At 37.4% G+C, this 27,725-nt stretch overlaps 1 long non-coding RNA gene across 1 annotated transcript; it reads left to right on the forward strand.

The window, feature by feature from the left end:
• Positions 1-1,556: 1,556 nt before the first annotated feature.
• Positions 1,557-14,871, forward strand: LOC131219445 (uncharacterized). Its single transcript, XR_009158207.1, has 2 exons — positions 1,557-1,985; positions 14,678-14,871. It is a non-coding gene; the product is annotated as an uncharacterized LOC131219445 (long non-coding RNA).
• The last annotated feature ends 12,854 nt before the right edge of the window (positions 14,872-27,725 follow it).

Consider the following 27,725-nt stretch of genomic DNA (forward strand, 5'->3'; position numbering starts at 1 on the left):
GATTGAAGGGAAAATACATAAAATCAGCTTCATCCAAAACAGCCCACCTTAATTAATACTCTCTAAAATACAGTCTAGTGTATTATTATAGGATGCATTGGGCCTCGATCTTTCCATTTTGGTTCATCTTTCAATGGTCTGATACATGTGCTTCAGCTATATTGTGCCAAAAAGATCAAAATTCTGATAATATATTAGAGAAATACATTGATACTCTTAGAGAGTATGAAGGTACTATTGATGATATGTAGGTTACTTGGAAATTGTATAATTCAAACTAAATTGTTTAAACTATAGTTTTCAATTAGATGGACCACCAACAAAAATCTAAGCTTATCTAATAGATGGACTCTATCCAATTTCACCCCACGAGTCATCCAGACGATTCGCCGGTGAAATGGTTAGAGGACATGTTAAGCACAACCAACCACTTTAAATTCCCAACCGATTCTGGAATGTCCCCATGAAATTGGTTATTTGAGAGATCCACTACTGTAAAGGCAGTAAGGATCTTCACCAGCTCCATTTCCAGCCCTTTGCTCACTATAGTCACTTTATCTTGATAGTATCCATTGCCAAATTTTTTGCTAAGAAGTTGAGATTGAGATTTGATCTCCATCATTGCTTTCCAACTCCTTAACATATTTGATGACAACTTAGCTTTGAAGCATTTCTGGACATTTTTGTTATGTGTATGCATGATTTGCACATGATCTTATTTTCTTTCTTTCTTTTTTTTTTTTAAATAAAATAAAATTGTATCTCCAATGAATGTTGATGCCCACCTAGGATCTCTTACAAGTATGGCATGTTGGCCCATTGATGCTATGAAGGAAACACTGTTCGCAGACATTTCGTGTTATACCGATAATGGTAGAGTACTGAGGGTTTCAACAACAAATCTTGACTCTGATTTTTCTAGGTGAGTTTGATTTATCTGGCATTTAAAGTAGCTGCTGATTATTTTAATATCTAGAATTCTGTTTATCAGGAGCCACAACTGCAATATAGTTGTTTGTTTATTTATTTATTATTTTAAGATGTTTAACTGGGAGGTCATGAGATTGATTTCCCATGTGGTGTGGGTGTGAGTGTGAGTTTGTGTTTTTTTTTTTTTTTTTTTTAAAAAAAAAAAACATTTTCATTCTTCATTCGAATTGGATTATTTTGAATACATGTTGCTAGAGATGGACAAATATCTTTCATGTTAAAATCATCCTTGCAAGTTGTTGGCTTTGACTCGAGTTCTCTTCTAGAAAGATGAGTGTAAAATAAGCTTCATTGACTCCTTTGCCTATGGACTTTTGGTAGTGGACACAATTTCATGCCCATGTATAAATATGTTGGAATATATCTACATGCTACATGAAAGGAAGAACCTCTCTCTACATATATCTAATCTCTTCTAAAATCTACCTCTCATTTGTAGGGATATGAAGATATCAAGTGAAGAGGAATGCCAGAGCTTTTGCTGAGGCTATAATGCCAGAGCTGTAAACATTTATCCCAACGTCCAATTAAGGTTGGTTTCTCAATTTTATTTTGTTTTATTTATTTATTTTTTGTTTTTGTTTTTGTTTCAGGCAAGCATTCGGCATTCCATGCTAAGCGTCACTTTAGGTGGTCCCCACATTATAAGGATTTTATTAGACTTTTGGCATGCAATTGGATGATTAATAGCATGACTTGGCTGTAACTTGGAACCAAATCTTATGGTAGATACAAATCTAATCGTATATGCAGCTTCGGCCCACTTTGAACCATCTTCGATGGTTTTAGAAGAAGTGGGCATCTATAGAAGACCCAGTTCCAAGTAGTTGTAGGATGGAGGAGTTTAAAATTCATCAAGACTCCTCTTCTAATCCAGCACATTTAAAGGTTCTATTCCTTTTTTAAAATCAGTGCACATTTAAAGGTTTTATTCCTTTCAAGTGGATGTTGCATGTGGGAGGATTGGAGCTGTATATTTCAGATTCAAGCATTTGGTACGTCTCTTGTCAAGAATACACATGTGTAGTTCATCAAACAATACATTATGTGATATCGTGTTCATGATGTCTATGTTATAATTATAGTTATCTATAATAATAATAATTTGTTCATTATAGTCCATTCACAATAGTTATCATTGTGGTTACAGTTATTCATTATGTGATAGGTTTTCAAGTGAGATAAACGAGTTTCAAAACAAAACAGTCTGTAATTTTGAGAAGCGATCGATTCCCATGATGTATGTATGTTTCAGGGGTCATCTGCACCTTGGAAGCATATAATGGAAGGTAAGGAAAACCCTTGAGTTCCCTTCTTTGAATCATGATTGGAGTGGCCTGGCCATTTGGACAGGCTGTATTTATGAACCGCTGCTCGAAATTGATGGAGCAGACCCGGATGTGCGTCGGAGCTATCCGGAAGAGCGGGGGTCCCTGGAAGGTGGGAACCGCTGTTATGACCATGATGAAGCTGTCCATTTCCTATGGACGGCATTGGAGGGGCCTGACCATTTGGACAGGTCGTGTTTGTGTATTTACTCAAAATTAATGGAGCAGACCCGGATGTGCGTCGAAGCTATTAGGATGAGCAAGGGTCTCTGGAAGGTGGGAACCGCTGTTATGACTATGATGAAGTTGTCCATTTTCTATAGACAACATTAGAAGGGCCTGGCCATTTGGATAGGCCATGTTTATATTTGTATTTGCAGGGACCACACCCTTAAAATAGACCCAAACCAATTCTCAAATCCAAAAACCTATAACATAAACCTAAACCTTAACCTAAACCTATAACCTATAACCTAAATCAAAATCTATAACCTAAACCAAAACCAAAACCTATAACCTAAACCCGAACCCATTCTCAAATCCAATAACCTATAACCTAAACCTAAACCAAAACCAAAACCTATAACTTAAACCCAAACCCATTCTCAAATCCCAAAACTTATAACTAAAACCAAAACCAAAACCTATAACCTAAACCCGAACCCATTCTCAAATCCAATAACCTATAACCTAAACCTAAACCAAAACCAAAACCTATAACCTAAACCCAAACCCATTCTCACATCTCAAAACCTATAACCTAAACCAAAACCCATTCTCAAATCCTATAACCTATAACCTAAACCAAAACCAAAACCAAAACCTATAACCTAAACCCGAACCCATTCTCAAATCCTAAAACCTATAACCTAAACCTAAACCAAAACCTATAACCTAAACCCGAACCCATTCTCCAATCCTAAAACCTATAACCTAAACCGAAACCTTAACCTGAACTCATTCTCAAATCCCAAAACCTATAACCTAAACCGAAACCTTAACCTAAACCTATAACCTATAACCTAAACCAAAACCTAAACCTTAACCTATAACCTAAACCAAAACCTAAACCTATAACTTATAACCTAAACCTATAACATTAACCTAAACCAAAGCCAAAACCTATAACCTAAACCCGAGCCCATTCTCAAATCTCAAAACCTATACATAAACCTAAACCCAAACCTTAACGTAAACCTATAACCTTAACCTAAATCACAACGAAAACCTAAACTTAAAACCTAAACCTATAACCTATAACCTAAATCAAAACCTATAACTTAAACTCAAATCCCTAAACCTAAACCTAAACCTAATCCTATAACCTAAACTCAAATCCCTAAACCTTAACCTATAACCTAACCTAAACTAACATATACTTACAACCTAAAACTATTCTCAAATCCCAAAACCTAAACCTAAACCTAAACCTTAACGTAAACCTATAACCTGTAACCTAAATCACAACGAAAACCTAAACTTAAAACCTAAACCTATAACCTATAACCTAAATCAAAACCTATAACCTAAACTCAAATCCCCAAACCTAAACCTAAACCTAATCCTATAACCTAAACTCAAATCCCTAAACCTTAACCTATAACCTAACCTAAATTAACATATATTTATAACCTAAAACTATTCTCAAATCCCAAAATCTATAACCTAAACCTAACCTTTTCCTAAACCTATAACCTAAAGTCAATTCCCTAAACCTAAACCTATAACCTAAACTCAAATCCCTAAACCTTAACCTATAACCTAACCTAAACCTATACTTATAACCTAAAACTATTCCCAAATCCCTAAAATTATTCCCAAATCCCAAAACCTATAACCTAAACCTAACCTTTCCCTAAACCTAAAACCTAAACTCAATTCCCTAAAGCTAAACCTACACCTAATCATAATCTCAACTCCCTAACCTAAACCTAAACCTAAACTTGAAAACCCAAACTTAAACCCAATCCCGAACCTGAACCCGAATTCCTAAACCTAAACCATAACTCATTCTCAAATCTAAAAACCTATAACCTAAACCTAAACCAAAACCTATAACATAAACTCAAACCCATTCTCAAACCCAAAACCAAAACCTATAACCTAAACCCGAACCCATTCTCAAATCCCAAAACCTATAACCTAAATCGAAACCTTAACCTAAACCTATAACCTATAACCTAAACCTATAACCTATAACCTAAACCAAAACCTAAACCTATAACCTATAACAGTAACCTAAACCAAAACCAAAACCTATAACCTAAATCCGAGCCATTCTCAAATCTCAAAACCTATAACCTAAACCTTAATGCAAACCTATAACCTATAACCTAAATCAAAACCAAAATCTAAACCTAAAACCTAAACCTATAACCTATAACCTAAATCAAAACCTATAACCTAAACCTAAACTAAAACCTATATCCTAAACCAGAACCCATTCTCAAATCCTATAACCTATAACCTATAACCTAAACCTAAACCTAAACCTATAACGTGTAACCTAAACCAAAACCTATAACCTAAACCAAAACCAAAACCAAAACCTATAACCTAAACCCGAACCCATTCTCAAATCCAAAAACCCATAACCTAAATCAAAACCAAAACCTAAACCTATAACCAATAACCTAAATTAAAACCTATAACCTAAACCTATAACTTATAACCTAAATCAAAACCAAAACCAAAACTTAAAACCTAAACCTATAACAAAAATCAAAACCTATAACCTAAACCAAAACTAAAACCTATATCCTAAACCCGAATCCATTCTCAAATCCTATAACCTATAACCTAAAACTAAACCTAAACCTAAACCTATAACCTATAACCAAAACCTATAACCTAAACCTAAACCAAAATCTATAACCTAAACCCGAACCCATTCTTAAATCTCAAAACCTATAACCTAAACTTAAACCTTAACCTAAACCTATAACCTAAATCAAAACCAAAACCTAAACTTATAACCTATAACCTAAATTAAAACCTATAACCTAAACCTAAACCTATAACCTATAACCTAAATCAAAACCAAAGCCTAAACCTAAAACCTAAACCTATAACCTATAACCTAAATCAAAACCTTTAACTTAAACCAAAACCAAAACCTATATCCTAAACCCGAACCCATTCTCAAATCCTATAACCTATAACCTAAACCTAAACCAAAACCAAAACCTAAACCTATAACGTATAACCTAAACCAAAACCTATAACCTAAACCAAAACCAAAACCTATAGCCTAAACCCGAACCCATTCTCAAATCCAAAAACCTATAGCCTAAACCTAAACCTTAACTTAAACCGTTAACCTATAACCTAAATCAAAACCTATAACCTAAACCAAAACCCAAATATATAACCTAAACCCAAACTTATTATCAAATCCCAAAACCTATAACCTAAACCGAAACTGTCACGCCCCGAACTCAGAAACCGGGCTCACAAAATTTCCGATCGCCGAATCCGGCGCCGACAGCCTCCGTAGAACCCCATTTTCGGATCCCGGCACCCATTCACCAAGTTCCGATCCGGGGATACTACAAGGAGGATTTCAAATCATCAGCCTGATTCATAATGAGCATAACAAAAGCATAACCCACAAATAATAACCATAAGAACACCACCACAAAATCCACTATGATCAAAAACTTTTGAGTACAATGCGACTGAAAGGAAAAATACAATGTAACAAAAGAAATAAAACTCCAGAAGCTCGGCTGCACGCTCCAACTACAGCGAGACTATGGCTGCGACTGCGTCCTGGCGTCACCTGCACGCATCAATCGTGCATAAGCTTATAGAAAGCTTAGAGGGTGGTGTAAGTATGTGCGCAATATAAGCGTGCTCAAAATGTAAGGTCGGAGTAATGCGGAATCATGGTGATGAGTACATGAATGCAATCAGCCGTACCAAGACTATGCGGTGCAATATATGAATGCCATCAGCCATAACACGACCATGCGATGCGAGATGCAACTCAAGCATGCCAATCCTCATTATGTATCAGTACAGTTCTCATTCTGGATAATCACCGGGGTTCAATACACTCCAAATGGCACTGTCGCTCTCCTAGCCACACAGTCCAAGTGAGCGTAAGAAACCTCACTATCCGCCTGGCCAATAGTCTGTCAATACCTATCCGGCACGTCGATAGCGGACCCATTCGCGAGCTGGTCAAACTCAGCCTAGAATTGCCACCTACCCTCGGGCGAGTAAGGCCACACTCCTTTCCAACAGACCACGACACAGTGGGAGACGCGGCCTCCTGGTATTCGGCCCTCATGCGCTCATATATCCACTCGGTCTCGACATTGGAGTCAACCTCTGGTACCATCGGGTTTAGGGATTTTCACCCAGGGACATCTATGGCGCCCGTATGCTAGAACCAAATATTTTCGGTATCCAATCCTGTCATCAACGATGTGTCTGTGGAGGCTATGACCCTGATGTCGCTAGGGCATACAGTAACTACAATCACACAAATGCAAGTGCATGAGCCACACTATCAGTCATGTAACAATCCTGCGTGTACCATGCACTGATATGAGGCAACTCCGCCTATCAGGGAGCCCATAGGCAGTCCGCCCGAAGGCATATGATATGATCAATCACTCCTCTCATCAGGCATACATATGATGCGGATGATCATGAATCATGGATCTATACTAAACATGTATAAAGAGATGAGCTTTGTATATAAAGGAGATGGGCCTAGACGGCCCACTTACCACAAGTATGGGCCTATCAGTGGGCCTTGGGGAGAGTTATATTGCGGACATTTAACCATCATTATCAATGTGGACGTCAAACCAGCATTGCTCCCAAGGCGTGGCTCGTTATAAGTGTCAATACATATGCTATGGTGGAGTCACACTACAAGGGACATTATGTTCATCCTATTGGGCCTCGACCCATGGGCCTCTAATACATCAAATGGCCTCATACATGGGTCTCACAGATACATATCAAGGTGGGCCTCAATGACGGGCTACACATGCATTAACATGGGCCTAGTCACATGGGCCTTGCGTACATTACAATGGGCTTATACAATTTAAGGTGGGCCTCAATAATGGGCCTAAAAATAATTTTCAAGATAATTAAACTATAACCTAAACCAAAACCAAAACCTATAGCCTAAACCCGAACTTATTCTCAAATCCAAAACCACCCCAACCCGCAATCACCACAGGCCTGAACATCCCCGGAGCCTTCAACGGGCCGTGCCACTGACCGACGGTTGGTTTCGGGCACAATTTACACAGGCCCTGGAATAAAACCAACCCCGACCGGCGACCCAGACGGGAGAAAATTAAGGGCGGCCTCAGGCGGCTGGTTGTTACTAGCAACATCCAGGTAAGGAGGTTCTGGCCCGGCAAAGCGGAAGGGCAGATAGGCGGCTGTAGGTATTAGGGCAAGGCAAAAATTTATGTTGAAGGGGCCAAGGGGTAAGGCGGCCATTTTTCCACCTAGGTGGGATTTTTCACGCCTATTTCCTGTGGCGAGCCATTTTTACTTTAGGGCCTTTCCACCTGGCGGCAGGGCCAATTTTCCCCACTACGCTCGTATTTTCACTAAGGTGAAGGGCCCAGTCCAACCCCTCCTAGGTGCATTAATTGGCCCCAGGTTTTTTTTATGGCCCCCATTTATTTTATGTGGGGACACATCACGGCCAAGGGCCCAGTCGGCGGCCGCGCTTTTTATATTTTAGGTTTGCACAAACACTTCTTTGTAACAAAAATCGAATCAATTTAGTTTTTGGCCCAAAAGGGTTTTTTTAAAAAAAAGTGTCAGTACCTTTTTTTTTTTTTTTTTAAACTCAAATGCAAAAAAAAAATTTAAATTATATATTAAAAAAATTAAAGGCCTAGGGTGTGACAAGGAAAAGGGATAAAAGTAGGAAGTTAAAAAAAGAAGGATTAAAAAAATTTTTTCACTCTATGGAAGGAAAAGATTTGGATGGTTAAAAAAAAAATAAATAAATATAATAAAATTTAAAAAAAAAAAAATTTAAAAAATATTTTTATATATAAACGTTTAAAAACTTATAACCTAAACCTAAACCTTAACCTAAACCGTTAACCTATAACCTAAATCAAAACCTATAACCTAAACCAAAACCGAAACCTATAACCTAAACCAGAACCCAGAATCAAATCCCAAAACCTATAACCTAAACCAAAATAAAAACCTATAACCTAAACCCGAACCCATTCTCAAATCCCAAAACTCAAACCTAAACATAAAACCTAAACCTAAACCTATAACCTAAACTCAAATCCCTAAACCTAAACCTAAACCTAATCTTATAACCTAAACTCAAAACCCAAAACCTTAAACTATAACATAACCTAAACCTATACTTATAACTTAAAACTATTCTCAAATCCCAAAACCTATAACCTAAAACTAAACAATCACTAAAACTATAACCTAGAAACAATAACCTCACCCTAAACCTAAACCTAAACCTATAGCCTAAACTCAAATCCCTAAACATTAACCTATAACCTAACCTAAACCTATACTTATAACCTAAAACTATTCCCAAATCCCAAAACCTATAACCTAAACCTAACCTTTCCCTAAATCTATAACCTAAACTCAATTCCCAAAGCTAAACCTACACCTAATCCTAATCTCAACTCCCTAACCTAAACTTGAAAACCCAAACTTAAACCCAATCTCGAACCTGAACCCGATTTCCTAGACCTAAACCATAATCCCTTCTCAAATCCAAAAACCTATAACCTAAACCTAAACCAAAACGGAAACTTATAACCTAAACCCGAACCCATTCTCAAATCCTAAAACCTATAACCTAAACCAAAACTGAAACCTATAACCTAAACCCGAACCCATTCTCAAATCCCAAAACCTATAACCTATAACCTAAACCTATAACCTATAACCTAAATCAAAACATATAAGCTAAACCTAAACCAAAATCTATAACATAAACCCGAACTCATTCTCGAATCCCAAAACCTATAACCTAAACCTAAACCTTAACATAAACCTATAACCTATAACCTCAATCAAAACCTATAACCTAAACCTAAACCAAAACCTATTAACCTAAACCCGAACTCATTCTCAAATCCCAAAACCTATAACCTAAACCTTAACCTTAACCTAAACCTATAACCTATAACCTAAATCAAAACCTATAACCTAAACCAAAACCAAAACCTATAACCTAAACCCGAACTCATTCTCAAATCCCAAAACCTATAACCTAAACCTAATCCTATAACCTAAACTCAAATCCCTAAACCTTAACCTATAACCTAACCTAAACCTATACTTATAACCTAAAATTATTCTCAAATCCCAAAACATATAACCTAAACCTATCCTTTCCCTAAACCTCTAACCTAAACTCAAATCCCAAAACCTAAACATACACCTAATCCTAATCTCAACTCCCTAACCTAAACCTAAACCTAAACTTGAAAACCCAAACTTAAACCCAATCTCAAACTTGAACCTAATTTCTTAAACCTAAATCATAACCCATTCTCAATTCCCTAAAGCTATAACCTATAACCTATAACCTAAACCTAAACCTAAACCTAATCCTAACCTAAACCTATAACATTTCCCTAAACCTTTAACCTAAACCTAAACTTAAAACCTAAATGTATTCTCAAATCCTTAAACCCAAACCTACACCTAATCCTAATCTCAACTCCTTAACCTAAACCTAAACTTGAAAACCCAAACCTAAACCCAATCCCAAACCCAAACCTGATTTTCTAAACCTAAACCTTAACCTATAATCAAGTTCTCAAAAGCTATAACATAAACCTAAACCTAAACCTAAACCTTAAACCTTAACCTAAACCAAAACCTATAACCTATAACCTAAACTTAATTATAACCCATAGCCTAACCTTAACCTAAACCTATAACTTAAACCTAAACCAAAACCTATAATCATATGGTGAGACCATTTCTTTTATGTCAATTTCATTCCTCTTTGAGTTTTTTTTTTTAATTCATTAAGAAAAAAAAGTAGTTATACGTGATGTACTTCTTTCACTGTCTTTCTTTTCCCTAATGGGCATTCTAATTTATGAATGACATGACTGTTTGTAGAATGATGGAATATACGAAGCTGTTGAAATTTCAGGGTGAAATCGAGCAAATTTCTCTAATGAAGACAAAGATTTGTATTTTTAGCATTATTGTAATTGTAATTGTAATTGATTGAATGAAGGATTGTAATTTATTATAATTATAATTGATTGAATGAAGGATTGTAATTGAATGAATGAATGATTATACAGGTGGTAATTAAATGAACAAATGAGTATATATAATTTTTTAATATACAAAATAGCTACGGATATTGACCGTAGCCACTAATCTGACAGGTGTAGCCTTTTCAATTTTGGCATATTGTTACGGACTTTTAGTTACAAATAATATCTATAGCTGTTTGGAGTTTTCACTACAGATATAATTGTTATGGATTATATCTGTAGCTGTTATAACCTATAGCTACGGATTAAATCCGTAAGCATAGGTTTCAGACCTATTGTTACGGCACCTACGACTACGGTCGTGCCACGGAATAGCTACGGACTAAAACCGTAGCCATAGGTCTATGGCTACGGATTTTATCCGTAGCCTTTGTCCATTTTTTTAGCAGTGTCATGCCCTCGCACCGAGCCCGAGCGCGCGGGTGTTCCAGTGCGTATACGCAAGTTCCATTCTCCTTTGTACCATGTGGGTAAGTATTATAATACTCTACCACTCTCATATAAAGTACTTTTTCTTCTTCTCTTTTTCCAATGTGGGACTATTCCCAAAAAACCCATAATACGGTGTTTTTCCAAACAACTTTTATATATTATATATTATTTTTTATTATTAAAATATATTCCATTCATGAAGTGCAGGCACAATATCGGTGCTCATCCTCAAGCAAGCACACCACCACATGCCACATGCGTGTGAGATCCTGAACTTTCAATTAGGTGGTCTACATGAGTTAGAAATTTGGCCTAAAATTCAGATTGTTTCACTCTACGGCTGTGTGACTGTTGAAAAAAATGGTAAACAACTGTTCAAATGAGAACATGTGAATAACACTACCAAATTGATGCAACTAGCATGCGCAACACTGAGCCCTATGCACACGTAAAAAAAGAGAGGTTCTTTTGTCACATGTGCCAACATGGACCATGTGTGCAAGATATGAACTCATTCATCAAGAGCAGTCATTAACACAGGACCATGTGTGCAAGATATGAGCTCATTCATCAAGTGCTGACATTAACATGGGACCAAGTGTGCAAGATACTGCACAACGAGCTACGTTAACTTACTCATATACACATAATATATATCTTATATTATATATATATATAAAAATACATATTATATTATATATATTATATATATATTATATAAAATATAACATATATATATATATACATATATATAAAAAATGCATTGGGCCCATCCAAACAGTGGAGGGTGTGGATCATCACCTGTAATAGAGTGGGCCACACCGTCTAATGTAGATGGACGGGTAGATATAACACATATTGGTGGGATCTACACCATCACAAAGAAAGAAAGAGAGAGATATACGGTGAGATAGAGGAACCCCGCCACTATGGGCCCTCTTGATTAAATCACATACATCCAATTGGGTCCCACCCACAAGTGGGCCCTAAACTTTAAAATAATGACAAATCACCCACCTTATCTTCCTTCTTCTTGGTCCCTTAGACTCCAATGCTCCTTAGCTTCAACTTTGATGGAGGTTGATGGAAGATTGATGGTGTGGATGAAAGATGAGAGGGTGGGCCACACTTGTTATTTGGGAGAGAGCTTGGATATTGGAGCTCTCATGGGATTTGGAAAATTGCTAGAGAATGAGAGGGAGAGATAGAAATAATGGATGAAGGGATGGGTGGAGTGATGGTTGTAAGAAAGGAGTGATGAGAGGTATGGTTTAGTTTGAAATTGGTGGAGAAGAGAGATGGTTGTGGTTGAAAATGAGAAAAAGAGGAATGGTGAGGTGGAAAGAGAGTAGACTTTTGAAAAAGGAGAGAATGGGTTGAAGTACTTGAGGTATGGTTGCATTTATGGTTAATTTATGGGACTAATTGTGTAGAGATTTCTTCGAAATCTGCAACGCGCAGTGTTTCTTCGGAATAAACGCAGATCGGCATCTTCTTGCCTGGGTATCGGTTCGGTGCGCAAGTCACGGCGTTGGAACTGCGGCGACAATGCGGTCGCTATGATACAACTTTCGGATCAAGCCGACGTCGGTGCGCGGGACCTGGCTTAGGATCGTGCGCAAATGCCGAATACGGTGCGAAGGTTACCGAAATTTGACTGGAAGGAGCGAGGAAGCCAACGGAATGGTACGGACTATGACATGGGTCTTACAGAAACCAAAACCTATAACCTAAACCCCGAACCCATTCTCAAATCCCAAAACTCAAACCTAAACCTAAAACCTAAACCTAAACCTATAACCTAAACTCAAATCCCTAAAGCTAAACATAAACCTAATCTTATAACCTAAACTCAAATCCCTAAACCTTAACCTATAACCTAACCTAAACCTATACTTATAACTTAAAACTATTCTCAAATCCCAAAACCTATAACCTAAACCTAACATTTCCCTAAACCTATAACCTAAACTCAATTCCCTAAACCTAAACCTAAACCTAAACCTATAACCTAAACTCAAATCCCTAAACCTTAACCTATAACCTAACTTAAACCTATACTTATAACTTAAAACTATCCTAAATTCCAAAACCTATAACCTAAACCTAACTTTTTCTAAACCTATAACCTAAACTCAATTTCTTAAAGCTAAACCTACACATAATCTTAATCTCAACTCCCTAACCTAAACCTAAACCTAAACTTGAAAACCCAAACTTAAACCCAATCTCGAACCTGAACCCGATTTTCTAAACCTAAACCATAACCCATTCTCAAATCCAAAAACCTATAACATAAACCTAAACCAAAACTAAAACCTATAACCTAAACCCGAACCCATTCTCAAATCCCAAAACCTATAACCTAAACCAAAACAAAAACCTATAACCTAAACCCGAACCCATTCTCAAATCCCAAAACCTATAACCTATAACCTATAACCTAAATCAAAACATATAAGCTAAACCTAAACCAAAATCTATAACATAAACCCGAACTCATTCTCGAATCCCAAAACCTATAACCTAAACCTAAACCTAAATATAAACCAATAACCTATAACCTAAATCAAAACCTATAACCTAAACCAAAATCAAAACCTATAACCTAAACCCGAACCCATTCTCAAATCATAAAACCTATAACCTAAACCTATAACCTATAACCTAAACCAAAACCTATAACCTAAACCAAAACCAAAACCTATAACCTAAACCCGAACCTATTCTCAAATCCCAAAACCTATAACCTAAATGTAAACCTTAACCTAATCCTATAACCTCAACTCAAATCCCTAAACCTTAACCTATAACCTAACCTAAACCTATACTTATAACCTAAAATTATTCCCAAATCCCAAAACCTATAACCTAAACCTATCCTTTCCCTAAACCTCTAACCTAAACTCAAATCCCAAAACCTAAACCTACACCTAATCCTAATCTCAACTCCCTAACCTAAACCTAAACCTAAACTTGAAAACCCAAACTTAAACCCAATCTCAAACTTGAACCTAATTTCTTAAACCTAAATCATAACCCATTCTCAATTCCCTAAAGCTATAACCTATAACCTATAACCTATAACCTAAACCTAAACCTAAACCTAATCCTAACATAAACCTATAACCTTTCCCTAAACCTTTAACCTAAACCTAAACTTAAAACCTAAATGTATTCTCAAATCCTTAAACCCAAACCTACACCTAATCCTAATCTCAACTCCTTAACCTAAACCTAAACTTGAAAACCCAAACCTAAACCCAATCCCAAACCCAAACCTGATTTTCTAAACCTAAACCTTAACCTATAATCAAGTTCTCAAAAGCTATAACATAAACCTAAACCTAAACCTTAACCTAAACCTAAACCTAAAACCTTAACCTAAACCAAAACCTATAACCTATAACCTAAACTTAATTATAACCCATATCCTAACCTTAACCTAAACCTATAACTTAAACCTAAACCAAAACCTATAATCATATGGTGAGACCATTTCTTTTATGTCAATTTCATTCCTCTTTGAGTTTTTTTTTTTAAATCATTAAGAAAAAAAAAAGTGGCTATACATAATGCACTTCTTTCACTTTGTCTTTCGTTTTTCCAATAGATATTTTAATTTATGAATGACATGACTGTTTATAGAATAATGGAATATACGAAGCTGTTGAAATTTTAGGGTGAAGTCGAGCACATTTCTCTAATGAAGCCAAAGATTTGTATTTTCAGCATTATTGTAATTGTAATTGTAATTGATTGAATGAATTGGATTGTAATTGTAATTGATTGAATGAAGGATTGTAATTATAATTGATTGAATGAATGATTGTAATTGAATGAATGAATGATTATACAGGTGGTAATTAAATGAACAAATGAGTATATATAATTTTTTAATATACAAAATAGCTACGGATATTGACCGTAGCCACTAATCTTACGGTGTAGCCTTTTCAATTTTGACATATTGTTACGGACTTTTAGTTACAAATAATATCTATAGCTGTTTGGAGTTTTCGCTACAGATATAATTGTTATGGATTATATCTGTAGCTGTTATAACCTATAGCTACGGATTAAATCCGTAGCCATAGGTTCCAGACCTATTGTTACGGCACCTACGACTACGGTCGTGCCACGGAATAACTACGGACTAAAATCGTAGCCATAGGTCTATGGCTACGGATTTTATCCGTAGCCTTTGCCCATTTTTTTGGCAGTGTCATGCCCTCGCACCGAGCCCGAGCGCGCGGGTGTTCCAGTGCGTACACGCAAGTTCCATTCTTCTTTGTACCATGTGGGTAAGTATTATAATACTCTACCACTCTCATATAAAGTACTTTTTCTTCTTCTCTTTTTTAATATGGGACTATTCCCCAAAAAAACCCATAAAATGGTGTTTTTCCAAACAAATTTATATTGTTATATATTATTTTTTATTATTAAAATATATTTTATTAAAATCAATATTTTTTGCAACACATATCGGTGCTCATCCTCAAGCAAGCACACCCCCACATGCCACATGCGTGTGAGATCCTGAGCTTTCAATTAGGTGGTCTACATGAGTTGGAAATTTGGCCTAAAATTCAGATTGTTTCACTCTACAGCTGTGTGACTGTTGAAAAAAATGGTGAACAACTGTTCAAATGAGAACATGTGAATAACACTACCAAATTGATGCAACTAGCATGCGCAACACTGAGCCCTGTGCACACGTAAAAAAAAGAGGTTCTTTTGTCACATGTGCCAACATGGACCATATGTGCAAGATATGAACTCATTCATCAAGAGCAGTCATTAACATAGGACCATGTGTGCAAGATATGAACTCATTCATCAAGAGCAGTCATTAACATAGGACCATGTGTGCAAGATATGAGCTCATTCATCAAGTGCTGACATTAACATGGGACCATGTGTGCAAGATCCTGCACAATGAGCCACGTTAACTTACTCAAACGTAGTTGAGTCCATTTCTTAAATTCAGGGCATAAATTCAGGGCATCGTTTGGCCTCATCGTTTTGGCCTCTTTCGTAGAAGCGAATTGATAACCCGAATCAGGTTGAATGCAAGCTATTGATCCAATATTCTATATGACGGTCTAGAGTCGTATGTTAGTATTGCACCTGATAAAAATGGCTCTGACTCTTCAAATGTACACATAGAGTACTTTGGCCGCAATCCAGACCGTCCAAAAGCTAACCCAACTGTGAAGATGATGATATTAACCATCTGATCCAATTGCCTGCTTATCATCCAACACACCCTGCCAGAGTAACAACGTACTTCTCTAAAACAAACCGTGGGCTGTGGCCCACCTGAGGCATGAACCGGTCTTTTTTTTTTTTTTTTAGTGCAGAAGATCTAACCGGCCAGTATAACATACCTGATGCCATGACCGATCTCGCACGTGTTACGTAAAGGCACGTGTGTCAGGACCTCCACCATCCATATAAACCACGAAAAAACACCAACCATTAGATATTTCAATCTTATTTATTACATTAAACGATGTCATCTAAAACTCAATCCGTAACACACCATTACAAACCACACCATACATGCATGCATAGAAATAACGATAAAAAAGTAGTATTATTAGAAACTGGTACGTATCACCCGATACGTACCGGTATCGGGTGTATCGGCCCGATACGTATTCCATTCACTTCTTCTGCTTCTCACGCAGTCGACGGAAATAATCTGCTGCGTTGTCCTCGAAATCTTTCCTTGGTATTTCGACACCAGGCTGTCCTGGAGCTTTCATCATCGGACCCTGGTCCGACGAAAATAGGCTGATCACTTCGCATACTGCCATGAAAGCCGTCCCCGCCGCGGCACCAACCGTCAGAACCGTTTTCAACGTCTCGCCCCAACCCGTTTCACTCCGTTCCGATTCTCTTTCGTTCGACATATCCTTTCGCTTGCGATATACCGAATTTCTGTTTTTTGCTTGCAATGGGTAGAGGGTCTGGGGTTATATATAGCCATTAATGCGGACTCGGATTCGCTAGTGACCCTCCAGTACCGAGCTCGGTTCTGGTCAGTGCTGGAAAAACTTATGTTTGCCTATCATTATTTATACGCCGTTCATTTATTTTTTAAAGATCATGTTACAGTACAAGTAAAAAAAAAATTGAGGCAGATCCAAATCTCAAGTGGAACACGTGATAAGAAACAGTGATGATTGAGTGGCCGCCTTAAAAAACTTATTAGGAGCTACAAGTTTTGGATCAAGCTAATGTTTGTGTTTTACCCTTGTGACCTCATCAACGTAAAATATTACAGTGGAGTCCTTACTCTTGCTCCGACTCTCATGAGTTTCAACACCTGATCAAGGTTCCAGTACAATAGGTGGTGAAATTCTACTGCGGCTTGAGTGTGTAGGGGTGTGTACGTATGTGAAAAATAAATAAATAAATAAAATAAACATTACAGTGGACCGTTACAAGTTTTGGATCAGATTGATATTTGCGTTTTCCCTTCATCCACGTATGTGTCCTTATCAACAGATTCGATGGCAAATAAACATTACAGTAAGCCTTAGGAAGTTTTTAATGGTTAGTGTTCAGTTACTAATTTTCCGGTGGTGTGGTCCACCTAAGATTTCGGCATTATTTTTAGGCTGATGCCCTAAAATGACGGAAACGGATTGGCTACTCCCCTGCCACCAGCCCCGTGGCTGGTGGTCGGTGCTCTGTGGGCCCAACCATGATGTATGTGTTGCATCCATTCCGATCATCCATTTTTAAATATCATTTGAATGCTTTATTCCAAAAATGAGCAGGATTTAAATCTCAGGTGGACCACACCATATGAAAACAATAGAGACTGGATATCCACCATTAAAATCCTCCTAAGGTCCGATGTACAGTTTATTTGACATCCAATATGTTGATTAGGTTATACAGGCCCAGATGAAGGGAAAAAACAAAAATCAGCTTGATCCAAAACTTTTATGGCCCTCAAAATGTTTTTAATGGTCAACGCTCGTTCAACACTCTTTCCTATAATGTGGTCCACTTGAGATTGGGATATATCTCATTTTTGGTCTCACATCGTAAAATGATCTTTAAAAATAGATGGACGGCATGGATGAAACACATATATTATGGTCCATCCTATAGAGCACCGACCACCAGCCATTAGCCCATGTCAGGGGGAGTAGCCAATCCGTTTCCTAAAATGACCTGTAAAAGTAATGGACAGCGTTGATAAGGCAAATACATCATGATGGACCCACGTAGCTTTTCTAGCACCAACCAGTAGTGAGCTCAATACTGGAGGGGTGACTACTGAAGCCGAGTACCATGCATCGGAGTGCACTTTTTGAGAGAAAGAGAAACTTTGATACTCTTGCAGAGTATGATGGAAGATACGCAGGCACTTAGAAAAAGCACACGTGGCATTCTAGTATTGCATTTAAACTGTTCTAATTACGTTATCCAGTCTAGACGTATCATGAACAAAAATATAAACTTATTTAAGTTTCTGACCATTGGATTGGTCGACATAAACTGTACGGTTAAAATGGAAATTGGTCGTTTTTCCAAGGACAGGTGTACAAGAATCAGAGGTTCAGATGGTCTCAACCAATCTGATCATGAGACTGTGACTCAGTCAAGAGCCGTACGCGGCCTGAGTTTCATAAGAAATGGAAGGTTGCTTGCCGGAGTAGCTACTTCATTTTTTTAAGCCTTGGACGAATCCCGTGCCGAGTCGACTCAGACTCGGTCCGACTTAAACTCAACCTAGTTGGGACTATTTGTACACCACGCTGTAACATGGGTCGACCGCCTGTCTATCATGCCTAAGTGTGCTACGTATAGATGTATCTACTAAAGGCTTTTACTCTTCAAAAATACATGTACCGCATCGTTTTTCGCTGAGTGAGGATTATAGGACAAACGAACGCACTTATGCTTGAGTGGGTTTGATCCTACTGTGATGGCGACTCTCACACCAAAAAAAAAAAAGATGCGGTGCACATGGCATACGCAACAATAGAGTACACTTTGCACAACGATAGCATGCCTGGCTGGTGTGTCACACACCACTGACCTACATGGTGTGGGCACATGTCATGAGAAGATAAGCGCTGACGCTCGTCGATCTCTGAGTTGTACGAACGGTTCAAATGAAATCAAAGTTACATGTCTCCGAAGGATATATTTATCATATCTACATCATTTGGAGAGATCATTTTAGATCTTGATACTAAAAATAAGTCGTATCAAAAGTCTTGATACTAAAAATGAGTCGTATCAAAAGTTTAAGTAGACCATACCACAACTAGCATTGAGGGCAATTATTATCACCATTAAAACACTTGTAAAGCCCACCATAATGTTTATTTTTCATTCAATTTGTTGGTAAGGTCACACAGACCTAGATAAAAAGAAAAAACAAATATCATCTTGATTCAAAACTTTCATGACCCTAAAAGGGTTTCAATGGTTTAATTTCCCACTACTTTTTGAGTGTGGTCATCTTGATCTTCAAATTTGTCTTATTTTTTGGCTAAAGCCTTGCTACAAACTCAATAAATGATGGATAATTATGATAGGACTCCCAAACTTGGTGACGTCAACACACCAGCTAAAAACTTCTTGCGGCCACAAAAGTTTCTTTTTTTTCCTTGTTTTTTTTAACACACGCATTCACACTCATACTTTAGTGGGATTTCACCACCTTTGGATACTCAAACACTTGACCAGGTGTTGAAACTCATGAGAGTCTACCACTGGAGGAAGAGTAACGGTCGAGGTTTGCAAGACCTAATCAACAGTTTAGATGTCAAATAAATATTACAGAATGGCCTAGGATGATTTTAATGGTGGAAATTTAATCACTGTTATTTTTCTACGGTGCTATATACCTTAGACCTCGATCCGCCTCTTCTTTTTTCGGTTTTGGATCAAGCCCCGAAATAATATGGAAATATATATGTATGGCGTAGATAAAACATATACATCATATGATGGGGTCACAGAGCACCGACTACTAACCACCTGGCTACTGGCAGGGTCACTAGCCAAACCGAGTCCCTCACTACGTCGGTTTGGATTTAAGCATGGTACGTTTTACGTGGAAAGAGAAATAAACAGGTATAGAAGCTACGATGCAACAGTTAGTTTTTCTGCCAACACGTCTTATGCCTAAAATATCTGTTCCTTGAAAATGGTATCCACACTGTTTTAATTAGCTTCTATGAAAATTGGGTGGATCTACTCATTGTATCTATGACACCATTATGATGACCCTTACCATTGGATGAACATTGATTTTTGTATTGTGTTCGTCTTAAAAATCTATTGCCTTTGATTTCCATCAAATACAATTACAATGGTGTGTCCCACATTTCACACCGATCGGATTTTCAAAAAACTTGATATGGTAGCAGTGTAAAACACCTGTACCTTAACTTTTGATACAGCCCCTGTAAGAATATTTTCTCGTGGAAAATGTACGAGGAAACTTTACATTGACGTCGAAGGTCCCACGCGCAACCCCAGCGTCAATCTCCTATTTGGTACTCTGGTAGTGAAAATCGCTTGATACGCAGGCAGAAATTTTATACTTGGAATAGATTAATAATTAGCCTATTATAGATAAGCCACATCCCCCGAATGAAAATTTTCTGAAATCTGACCCGTTGATTTTTGGACATTTATTAGTTGAAATATTGCCATTGGATGCTTTCATTTCTAACCATACCCATCCATGGTCAATTGATGAAGTAAGTTTAATGTTTTATTCAACCAGACTGGGGCCCATAAGATGGACAGTTTAATTTGAACCATCTCTATATGACTTTTACAATTTTGAGGTATTTTTTAAGTGCCTGCATATCATCTGTCATACTCTACCCAAGATATTTGATTTTCTAATTGCTAATTCAAAGTGGATGGGTAATAATTATTTACCTTTGAATTTCAGCGGCATTTTCGAGATGATGTTGACATACACACTCATTTATTGCACTCACCCGGGAAAGAAATTTGTTACAATTGTGGGTCCACTGCCTAAATCATTTTAAGATGTAAGCCAGAAAAAATACTAGGCATATCTTAAAGCTCAAGTGAACCACACCATATGAAATAACGGGAATTGAGCTCTTACCATTGAAAGCTTTTTGAGCACCCTAGGAATTTTGGTTCAAGCTAATATTTTTGTTTTCTCTTTATCCATGACACAGTGACCTTATGAATAATTTAGATAATAAATAAACATTAATGTGGGCCTAGAAAGAAAATAGCTTTCAACAATTAACATCTTTACGATCATTGTTTCTTAAGGTGTGGCCCACTTGACTTTGGGATTTGCCTCATTTTTGGACTCATACTCTAAAATGTGTTGTTAAAAAGGTTGGATGGGGTGGATAAGTCACTGACATCACGATGAGGCCCACAAGTTTAAATCAGTGATAAAATGGTTTGTGTGGACTCATTTTTAAGATGCAAGTCCTTGCTGATTTCAAACATGTGAAATTAGTCATAATTATTGAGTTACCCCTATTTACTAAGAAAATTAAAAATCAAGCAGCTCTTAAGTTTGTCTTTATTCCTTTAGCACAAGAATAGCAGCCTCACTCATCTTTCATGATTGGACCCAAATAAAGTATTTGTTGGCTTTTGACCGATGACACTCATACACACATACATAAGTTATTATTTAATAGGGAATTTTTCAAACAACTACCTACTTGTTATAAATTTTACAAGTTAAGTATCCCTATGGTAATGCCAAATGTCCCAAAAATTGAGACTTAAAAAAAAATACCCTAGAAGACATTTTCCGACGTACAGTTACCATCATCAACTTTTTCGACGTATGGAAGCCACTGATAGGTAGAAAACATTTTGAATGGATTTTATTTATTTATTTATATTTTTTTGCAAAATATCATTTTATTAGAAATGGAAGCCAGTTTTGGTTATAGATAAAGAAAGATGGTTGTGGTTGTTATCATTAGGAGAAGTGATTGTCAGAAGAGATTTGAGGTGGAGATATATGGTTGTGGTTGTCATATAAAAGAAAATAAAGGAGATAGAATTTGAATTTTATAATATATTGCTTTAAAAGACAATGAACATATATCATTTGTAAAAGGACGAAGTTATCTTGTGTTAAGGGTCTGGGTGAAGGTTATGTAACGACCCGGATTTTCACTATTTTGAATTTCCAAAAACCCTTGAAAACCTTCGATATGACTAGCCTACGTTATCACTTATTGGCCCTTGAAACTCGAAGTGAGCCTATACGCGGATGGTACCAATAAAAAATCATACAAATTTGATTAATCAACTATAGAAAACCAACGAATCCGCCCGATCACTTAAGTATCGAGTATAATCTCGTGATTTGTTCATGTAGGGCCCAAATCTAGCCGACTTATCACTGACTAATCGGGATAACCGTAACTAAATAAAGGTATGTCAAAAGCTGAAATAGTTAGGGCTCAGATCTTAATTAACAAACCAAATTAATCCAGTTATTCATTTAGCTTAAGAACCAATAGCTTAGACTGATTTTAATCGAATCGTCATTTTTGCTAATTACAAATAGACCACACTACAAACTTAGCTAATCCAAACCCCAATCATTGCGCACAAGAAATCTAGATACCCAATTTATTCCAGAAATGCCTTAATTATCCAAATAAGCTCTACAGAGCTCGTTAGTGGCCCACTAAACCCGATGCTATAGAAATACGTTTGTCTTAGTGGGCTTAACGTTCATCACAAGACATCCAGTCGAAATCGTGACTCAAATCGCTCAACTTAGACTTACAAGGTCGGTGTATGAGTTGTGCGAATATTCTTGAAATTAACAAAGAACTTAAGTCGATTATCTGCATTCAGTCTTTGCCTAAGTTGTGGCTTTCAGACCGTTAGATCACGACCAAATATGGGGCAACAACCTAGAGTAATGTCCTACACAAATCCGTTTATTCGCAGGCCCGATCGATAGTCGATGACCGTCGAACAAACTTCTGATCATACCCATCGATCGACGCATACAAATGCCAGGCCGATTGTGTCTATGAGTAGATCATCGTTAGGGCTAACTATCCAATGGTGAGTGTCGACTCTTACACCCCGTGGTAGGCCCCAAAGGGTAGAAAAATACTCCCCTAGGACTAGTATAGTAAAAACCCAACCCTTAGGGCCATTTACACCAAATCTGGCACTATATAAAGCCTTCATTTGGGCACCCCCTCCTCCCATACGAATTTCATGCCCTAGAACAAGAGAAAAAGGGAGAGAGGGGAAAGAGAAAGAGGAGAAACGAGAAGAGAAAGAGCTTGGGGTGTGAGTGTCGGTGCACATCCACCCTCTCATCCTCTCTCTAGTCACCTCGCCGTAACTGGAGCTGTCGTCGGAGCTTTCCCGGCAATGATTGGGGATAAGTGTTGAATCTCACTTGTAATATAGAGTTTCAATAGTTATTTGTCTCTAATCTCACAAACATGTATACTTGTTTAGGTCTTTCAACGATTTTCTCAAAACTCTAACCCTAAGAGTGACATGAATTGGGCGAAACATCACAAGGTGCGGACTATAAGTGCTTAGGTTGTAATTTATCAATGTTATTATTCCAGTTACTGATTTATGATTGCTAATGTAGAGTTTACTTATCATCTTATGTATATTTAAATCTCTATTAAATGAATTGTAAGTAGTAATGAAATGATGTCTATATGTTTGATGAAATGCTTAAGTGAGTAATTTATCAAAATTGATTATTAAATGTTAATTCATGTATTGTGAATGTTGATTGACATGATTAATTTGAATAGGAATAGAACTACGAGAGTAATCCAGGTAGCCGGTAAATTTTCACATTTGGGTGGCCGAATTAGGTTGGTCACCCTTGGTAAGTTCGAATGATATGGGTCAGACGTTGACTATTGATAGTGATTAGGCCACGCGGGGCGCTCACGCTCTCCATGCCGGTTACGTTAGTGTAAACCCATATCAACCGAAATTGTCCAAAGAACCGGTTGACCTACTATATGTTCATCATGTATGATCGCAACTATCTTAATCTAAGACACCCCCCTTATCAATTGCGAAGGTCTACTATTAACCATTACCATCGCGTCTTCAAGACTCGTGAGCCGGGCATGGTGGTATGGGACACCGTGTTCGTGTTATTGGCCTACGCTGAGGTGACGAGCCTCCTCATAGGGACCGCAAGCATTACTTTTACAACTTGCCTTTCGTATGTATTCAATGGAGAGTGACGAACCTAAATGGATTAGGGATTACAGGCGTAGGACTGTTGTAGTTGTACTGCATCTAGTAATTCAATTGAGATCAATGACTAAAAGGGAGGTATCCTAGCTTCCCCAAACTACTGAATGAATAAGTATAATTAATCACTCGGCTAACATAATCATTCACTGCATTGCATTAACTTAAAATCTAATGAAACAGGCGTTGGAGTCGTGTGTTGAGGAAGCATTGTCATTTACGAACCAGGTGGTCAGAGTCACGTGTTAAGGGAGTGTCAATTGGCAAGGGCATGCATCATTTCATAAACCTCATTTTCTCATTAAGAAGAGTAATTAGGAAGTAATTGTTTTACATTGCCTTATCATTACTGTATTGATTGACTTGATAACATATATAACCTTTGCTTTATTGAACTACTGAGTTGATCACTCACTCCTACCGTGGGACGGCGTTTTAAAACACTAACTAGACGCTAATATAGATGTAGGGACCATCGAGGCCGATGCATTGGATCAGGCGAGCATGGATGAGGAGGAGTTCTCTTACTTCTAGCTTTCTGATGGACCGATGTAGGCTGTGCACTTCTCGACAGGGATAGCCGAGCGATCGAGCGTAGGAAGACGCCACATTTCCATATTTTTATTGATTTTGGATTTGTAAATTGGACCCAGCTGGACCCGTACTCTAGATAATCATACTACATACATTTCAATTTAATTTTTCGTTTTAATCATGTTTATTCCGGAGTATGATACATTTTAGTATAATCCTAGCTATACATGCTCAATTGCCTAATGTAGAAGTAACCGATAAACTAGCTTTCGTAAAGCATAAGTGATGCTTGGAATCTCGGGAGTCAAGCTTACTTGACCCTCGAAATTCATGGCGTTACAGGTTATCATATGCTAAGGGTTAAAGTTGTCATGTGTTAAGGATTTGGGTCGTAGTTGTCATGTGTTAAGGATCGAGGTTGTCATGTATTAAGGGTTTGGGTCATGCTTATCATGTGTTAAGAGTCCAAGTTGTGATATATTAAAGGTTGTGGGGCCCACTATGGGATATGTTGAATCCATTTTGTCCATTGAATTCAGAATTTAATTTAATGTCATGGACCAAAGAATGAGTTACATCAAAAAATTTTATGGCTCCCAATAAATATTCAATGGTAGTTTCTCAATCTCACTGCTTTCTATGGTGTGGTCCACTTGAGCCTTTTATATACCTCATTTTTTTATCTCATGCCCTAAAATGATCTTTCAAAATGGATGGACAACGTGGACAAAATATATACATCACAGTGGGCCCCACAAGAGCATCCGTCTTTAGCTAGGTCCTGCTACCCAATTGCATTACGTCACATCATGTTGACGCGGATTTCGAGCAAAAGCCTTTTGCAAGAAATTCATGCTGGCAGAAGCTATGTTGGGCCTATAGTGATATTTTTGGTAAATCCAGTCTGTCCATCCATTTTAAAAGATCATGTTAAGACATGAGGCCAAATTTTAAATAGATCTGAAACTCAAGTGCGCCACACGATTGGAAATAATGGAAAGGAGTTGCCTACCGTTCAAACCTTTCCATGGTCCTTACCATTGGGATGAACTGAAAGGATAAAAATATTAGCCTAATCCAAAGCTTCTACAGCCCCATGAATGTTTCAACCGTGGACTTATGATCTCCAACATTTTCTGTTGTGTGGCCCAACTGAGCCTTCAATCTACCTCATTTTTGGGCTCATGTCTTAAAATGATTTGGCAAAACATGTGAACCATGTGGATTTCTCATAAACACCATAGTGGGTCCCAAGGAGTTTACCCCATCCCAATCCCTCCCGCCATCATGCCCCCAGCAAAGGGCACTTATGTCCCTTTAAATTTTCAAAAGGGCTCTCAAAGTTAGAGAGAGAATATTTTTTTGGAATGAATGGTTTTTGGTGTGTTTGGCAATACCATAAGGTCATTTTGGTCAAAATTCAAATTTACAATTCAATACCTTTTTTAAAAATAGTTTTCAACAAACTACCCCACTAATCCAATAGTTATGAGTGGATTACCTTGTGTTAAAATTTTTAACTGAAGTTAGGTCATCCATGCCAGCCATTGGGTAAGGGCTCGAGTAGGCCCTACCATGATATTTATGTGAGATTCACTCATACCATTGGTTGATTCACCTCCATCTTGGGCCGGCGGCCAAACAAACAACTCCACTTCAGTTTCTCCTGCACCACATAATTGTAAACAATGTACAAGGCAGCACTCACCTTCTAAATTGCTTCCGATTGTGTGACTCACTAAAATCATGAATAATTTTAGTATGCAATATAATTGTTAAAGTGAATTTCATATAATCATTATGGTGGGCCTATAAAAATCAAGAGTGGACATATCTCTCGCAACCTTTTTCTTTATTATGGTCCACTTAAATCACAGGCGAGCTTAAGTTTTCGGCCATCAGCCTAACATGAAATTATTCTTCTAGTGGTATGAATGGATTTGGATCTACCTGTCATGCGGCCCACATTAGTTTTGAATTTACCTAATTTTTTTAAAACTAAGGGACTAGGTAGATTTCTTACAAACACCATGGTGGCCCTACCCATCTTTTGAGCGGAAGAACTTCCTACTATTGGGCATCATGGGCAGTCCACATCTCAGAGCATTGTAAATGATGGTCTAGAGTCGCATGTTAGCTTTGCACCAGATTGAAATGGTTGTGACTCCTCAAACATACAAGGAATTGCTATATGGCAATCCAGACCATCCAACAGCTGACCATCAATGGATGGAACAATAAACCAAGAATTGAAAGAGAGAACAATATTAACCATCTGATATTTCACTTCCAATGTGGACCAATCACGACTTTAGTTTTCATCATCCATTTTACAGTTGTTAATTACATGGTTAGGATCTACTTGATCAATGTGATTTTGTATAATGTAACCTATAATTTGGATGGTCTGGATAGTTCTATATCATATGTGAGGGGATGAGCAAAGACCTTTTTTTAGTGGAATTTAAATAATAAAAAATACCTACTCATAAAGGAATTTATATTCCAATATTTCTTTTCAAAAAGGTTTTTAAAAAAGCTATCTCATTAATTGATATAATTATCTTTTCACCACCTTTGGTTATATTTCTTAAATAGTTGGTTTGGTGGGGGCATGAGCAAATGACTCAACTACTTAGGTGGGCCCCCCCAAGATGTTTATTAATGTAAAATCCAACCCAATTACCAAATGTGTCACCTCATGCTACTCGAAAGGCCTAAAACTACCCCTATTTATGACTAAGGTGAACCACTTAATTGGAAACAGTATCCAAGGCAACAATCTCACTCATAACCATTTCCCTCGTTATGGCATGAGGTTAAAATTAAGGCTCAACAATAAGGAATGAGCCTTATATTTAAGCTCATGCCTAAATTTTGGTGTGACATCTAATGG

Source organism: Magnolia sinica, chromosome 11 (assembly GCF_029962835.1).
Source record: "Magnolia sinica isolate HGM2019 chromosome 11, MsV1, whole genome shotgun sequence".
NCBI lineage: Eukaryota > Viridiplantae > Streptophyta > Magnoliopsida > Magnoliales > Magnoliaceae > Magnolia > Magnolia sinica.